This window comes from Antechinus flavipes, chromosome X (assembly GCF_016432865.1).
Source record: "Antechinus flavipes isolate AdamAnt ecotype Samford, QLD, Australia chromosome X, AdamAnt_v2, whole genome shotgun sequence".
In the NCBI taxonomy this organism is placed as follows: domain Eukaryota; kingdom Metazoa; phylum Chordata; class Mammalia; order Dasyuromorphia; family Dasyuridae; genus Antechinus; species Antechinus flavipes.
In genome coordinates this window covers 14,077,789-14,084,184 of record NC_067404.1, presented here as the reverse complement: position 1 = coordinate 14,084,184, position 6,396 = coordinate 14,077,789, and positions in this window count along the sequence as shown.

Here is a 6,396-nt window from a genome sequence, read left to right as displayed (position 1 = left end):
CTTGGGAAAATGGCCCTTCTCACTATTCTGTGCTGGCTCGATCTTTTGGTGTATACAGATGATAGTAGGAGGGTGGTGTAAGACAAGTCAGAGTCACTTTGGAGGACAAGAAGGAGAGAGGTCGGTCAGTGGAGAGCCTGTTGCAGTTTTGCCCCTCCCCTTCACTTCTCCCACTAAGGACCAAGGACTTCTGCTAATCCTGACTCCGGCTGATTCTGAGGCCTCCGGGTAGCTAATCCGGACTTCACACATCTGCCCTCATCAGGAAAAGTGGAAAGAATAAATCAGATTCTTAAGACACAGATTACTAAATTGATGTTAGAGACTAAATTGCCTTGGACTAAATGTTTGCCTATTGCTTTCTTAAAGAATTAGAACTGTCCACAGAAGTGATCTGGGACTTTCCCCATATGAGATTGGTTTCCTTTATTTGGGAGGAAAAAGGGAAAGACCCTCTTTTGAAACACAGGATATGATTTTAAGAAATTATATACTGGCAGTGTGCTCATCCCTTTCAGCCTTTAGGAAGCAAGGATTATTGGCCTATATACCACCTTAGGAGTTTGCAGTTCCAGGAGAATGGGTGCTTTATATAAATCCTGGAAGAAGCAGAGTGGGAAGGACCTTACCAGACCATACTGAAACTGTAGTATGGAAGCTGAGAACACCAAGCTTAAAGGACCTGTGGAGGAAAAATACTATCTGAAATTATGTGGTCATTATATCCTAAATAAGAAAGTGAGTATTTGGCCTAGTCATCTATCTGTTGCTAGAGGCATATCTATGCTTGTTTCTTTTAGCATTTTTGTTATTGCTGACTTTCCTGATAGACATTTTTATTTGTGAAAGTTTATCTACTCCAATTACTAGGGACACAAATGGTGTGGGGTTTGTCACCAAAAGTTGGGGTTTGGGCATGTAAAGAATTCATAATGGCCATTTTTTCTGGCAAAAGGTAGATTTATTAGGGGGGAATAGGTTACAGACAAAATGAAGGGATAGAATAAATACTAGAAATGGTAAATGTGAAGTAGAATTAGGAAAGCATATGAAAGACAAGTCCCTCAGTGGAACTCACAATTTCCCAGTAGAAAGGGGGTGCCCCATGAGGCTGAGGTATGCCCATAGCTGGCAGGCTAAATCCTTTATTTTTATTTATTTTTATTATTTTTTTATTTTTAATAACTGTTTATTGACAGAACCCATGCCAGGATAATTTTTTACAACATTATCCCTTGCACTCACTTCTGTTCCGATTTTTCCCCTCCACCCCCTCCCCATATGGCAAGCAGGCCTATATATGTTAAATATGTTGCAGTATATCCTAGATAAAGAAGGTAGAAATAAGCCAGGAAGAAAAACAAAAAAAGCAATTGGTTTAGATTCATTTCCCAGTGTTCTTTCTTTGGGTGTAGCTGCTTCTATCCATCCTTGATCAATTGAAATTGAGTTAGATCTTCTCTTTGTTGAAGAAATCCACTTTTATCAGAATACATCCTCATACAGTATCGTTGTTGAGGTATATAATGATCTCCTGGTCCTGCTCATTTCACTCAGCATCAGTTCATGTAAGTCTCTCCAAGCCTCTCTGTATTCATCCCGCTGGTCATTTCTTACTGAACAATAATATTCCATAACATTCATATACCACAATTTACCCAGCCATTCTCCAATGGATGGGCATCCATTCATTTTCCAGTTTCTGGCCACTACAAAGAGGGCTGCCACAAACATTTTTGCACGTGTGGGTCCCTTTCCCTTTTTTTATGATCTCTTAAGATAAGGCCCAGTAGAGATACTGCTGGATCAAAGGGTATGCACAGTTTGATAACTTTTTGGGCATAACTCCAGATTCAGGCTAAATCCTGAAAGGGACTTAGCACCCTAAAAGAGTTAGCTATAAGGAAGAGAAGTGGGGATGGGAAGCATAGTGGAGTTAGGGGAGATAACATGTGACATAGGAGAAGGGGGGGAAAAAACCACTATAAAGCAGAATGCTGTGGTGGGCTGACCCAAAGGAAGGTAGCAGCCATGGAATGGACCACAAATAGATTTTATAGGGAAATTTCAACCTTAGGGACATGACCAGGATTTCCACAGAGGAAACACTGAACAGCCTGGAGGGAGAGATCCAGTTAGACTTGGACCTTTAGAGACCAAAGAATCAAACTGAAAACAGATTCTTTGGTCCCTGATGACCCTAGTAGAGAAAAAGGACAAACCAGACCCAGAGGGTTTGGAGACTGAGAACTAGAGGGTTGAGGAAATGTATCAAGAATGGTGTAAAAGGGCTTGGAAGATTAATAAAGAGGAGGGGTTGTATGGGATAAGCTGATTGAAGACCTCTTGTGGGAATATTGTCTTGAGACTTTACAATAACAAGTTGAGCTATAGCTTAAAAAAAAAAAAAGCTGCAAGTGTTTGATTGTCTCGGATAAACAATTCCCTTTCTGTTTCCTACCAACTCTTAATTAACATTTAAGTATTTCTTTTAAAGGCAATGATGGCTTTGGGAATTCAGGTAACAGAATTCTTTCATCTGATTGTACAGCAGTTCTCTAGAGAAATTTGAATTAAGAGTTTGTTATTTACTAACCTTCTTTTGTTTCTGGAGTAAGCTGGACTCCCCCAAATAATGGGAGAAAAGACCAGGGAAGGTTGGGGGCTTCTGCATTTGGGGTCTATTTAATTGTGCAGTTTGTGCTTTTCACTCCCTTACTGATGACACCTTCTCTATTAGGAGCTGCCTTTTCTCAAGAGATCATAATAAATCCCTCTTTTGCTTTTTCTTACCTCGAGAGTCTATGATTATTTTTGTGGTCACAAATGTCTCACACACATACAAACATAAAATAAAGACCAGGAGTAGAAGTCATTATGTAAAAAACCCCCAGAGATAGTAATCATGATCTCAGACAAAGTTAAAGCTAAAATAGATTTAATCAAAAGAGGAAAAAAATAGGAAAAGTACAGTATATTTTCAGCTAGATTAAGCAATATAGTTTTAAATTATTTAAAATAACCAGGCAGTATAACGTTGGAATACTGCTGTGGTATAGCAAATGATGAGTTGGTGGAGTTAGAAAAACATGGAAAACTTGAATTTATGAAGGAAGATGTTACTTTTAGAGAAACAGAGGACAAACAAGCATAGTATGGTGTTACATAGATGCACATCAATGTATATGTGTATGACTATAGATATCTACCTGTATCTGTATCTATGTGTGTATATATATATATATATATATATATACACAAATATATATATATATACATATATACAATGTATACAATATATACAATGTATGTGTGTATGTATATATATGTATATAATATGTGTGTGTATGTATTTGCAGTTTATTGTAGGGTTCTTGGGGGAGGGAGTGAAGAAAGGGGGGGGGAAATCAATAAAGTAAAAAGTGTCCAGAAGAGAACAAAAGAAATCTATAGGGAGGCAAAGAGAAGATGGACAGCCTTGAACACAATGTGGAGTATTTATGATATGGGCTTTCTTGCAATGGATATTTAATTTCTTCATATTTTGAATTCTCTCTTATGTTCTGCTGTTTCACATGGAGATGTTTTTTCTTTTCCTATTTTGCATTTAAGTTTAAAATAAATAAATAGTAACAACCATTGAATAGGACCATAAATATATCAAGAAAAGGCAACTTTATTATTTTTTACCTGTTTTTTTTTAATAGAGGGAAAAGTATTTACCTGTTGTAAAAGAATGTCTCTAACTTGGCTATCTCGTACACTCACTGGAAACGTATATTTAAAAAGTGCTGAGGGGAGGATTCTGGGAAGATGGCAGAATAGGCTGGTAAATTGTAAGCTCTTCAAATTTCTTCTACAAACAGAAAAATTTGCGCCTCAGGATGAATATAGACTGATGAAACATAAAGAAGACTCGGGTGTCCCTCCTGGGACACCAGAGAAGCTCTGAAGAGAGCTCCTAGGCTGAGGATTAACCCCATGTGAAGTGCAAACAGCTCCAGGCTAGCTCCACAGAAACACCAAGTAGGGACCCCTAGGGTGTGCTGGGTGTGGCTGGAGCCTCAGTAGAAACCACAGAGACTTTAATGTTGTGGACAGTGTGCGGAGTCGGGGGTTTGAGTCTGTGAAGACTGAGGGAGCCTCTGCCTGATTAGGAAATGCCAGGTCCAGCTGTGCTGGAGAAATGCAGTCTTGGGGGAGAAGGAACCAGCACACCGGGAGGGCAGAGGCAATGGGGCAGGGACGTTGCTGGACTTGCAGGAGGGGAGAACTTTTAGTTTGGGGTTCCAGGTGAGAGGGGAAAAATGAAGTGAAGCTAGAGATACCATCCCCCATCCCAGGATTAGAAGTGCTCACACTAATACTTCTCATTTTAAAGAACGAACCAGCAAAGAAGAAAGAACCCAACCATAGAAACCTATCATGGGAACAGGGAAAACAGGGGTTCATCTTCAGAGGTCTCTGAAGTAAAAAGAGCTTCTACCCCAGAGTAATGTTAAATGGCTCTCTTCCCAGAATATATAGTGTGATGACCGTGCTAGCACCCCAGATACCTCAGAAAAGTCCTTAGTCTTTATCCTTGGTCTTAGACACACAGGATTGAACAGGATGGAAGCAGAATCTCTGCAACTGCCTTCTCCCTTGTCTACCAAAGAGTGCCTCTGGCTAGTCTTACTCCACCCCCTAGGGCCTCCTACAATCCTCTGTATACACCAATCACTGAGCCAGCACAGGATAGTGGAAAGGACCATTTTCCAAGCATATGCCCATAGAGTATTGTTCAATCAGTAATTAGCCTCAAGTGCTCAGCAATCCTGACCTCAGTGCATCGACTCAATAGTTTCAGTCCTCTACACTATAGAGCTCAAAAATAATTTAAAAATCAAATGAGAGACATTGAAGAAAAGCTAAAAAAAAAAATCCAACAAAAACAAGAAAACTATGGAAAAAAGCTAACTAGAAAGGGAGATACACAGATGAAAATATCTCTTTGAAAATTAGAATTGGGTAAGGGGAAGCCAGTAAAGTTATAAAAGACCAAGAAACAACAAAACAGAATATAAAGAATGAAAAAATAGAACAGAATATGAAACACTTTATAAGGAAAACAACAGATCTGGAGAACCGATTAAGAAGAGAAAACATAAGAATAATTGGACCACCTGAAAACTGGGACCAAAAAAAGAACCCTGACACAATAATGCAAGAAATAATCTAAGAAAATTGTCCTGGAGTGATTACAACATGAGAGGAAAGTAGAAATGGAAAAAAAAATCTATCAATCACCACCTCAAACCCCCAGATCAAAGAAAAAAATTTTCTAGAAACGAGGAAAAAAAATTCAAATACACTGGGGCTACAATTAGAATTGTATAAAACTTACCAATAGCCACAATAAAAGACCACAGGTCCTGGAATCACATATACTGGCAATTTTTTTTTTAATTTTATTTTATTTAATAATAACTTTGTATTGACAGAATCCATGCCAGGATAATTTTTACACGACATTATCCCTTGCAATCACTTATGTTTCGTTTTTTCCCCTCCCTCCCTCCTCCCCACCCCCCCAGGATGGCAAGCAGTCCTATATATGTTAAATATGTTGCAGTAACATATACTGGCAATTAAAACAACTCCTTTATGGCCCAAAATATCATATCTAGCAAAATTATCCATTGTGTTGAATGAGGGAAAAATGGATATTCAATGAACTGGCAGATTTTCAGGACTTTGTACCAAATCTGAACTCAGTAGAAAATTTAACAAATAAGAGCTGTAGGAATGGAGAGATGAACTTATAGTAATGTATGAATTCTTTTTTCTTTATTTTCATTATTCCTGGGTTTTCCTATGTCCTGCATAAGTACAATAGGTGCAAGCCTATATTTACCTAACCTAAGTTGGTGACATTTATCAGTGTTTGACATTTATCAATATTTAGTGTATTGCTTGACTGCTGTTGTCTCAATTATCTAAAGCCTGAAGGCCTAAGCCAGAAACCTTCCATTCCAATCTCTCCGGATAGCAAAGACCAATTAGATGCCCCCCCCTTGTGATGTAATCTCTTGTAACAAAATCTATAAAAGCTGTGTATATCCACTGATTATTCAGCCCTCCTGCTGTGAGTACTTTCATTTCCCTCATCTCGAGGCTGGACTGCCTGCCTCTCATGAGTTGCTATAATAAACAATCTTTCTGCTTTCTACTTTGAGTGATCTCTGAGTAATCATTTTGGGTAGGGGTCTTTCGTGTCCCACACAGAGCCAAGATCCAAGATTAATTTCAAGGAACTTAACATGGAGAAATTGTTTTTTACATGGAATTGTATTTCATATGTTTAAGATTGAAATCAAGGTTCAGAGGAAGAATAGACACAGGTATTACAGGGGG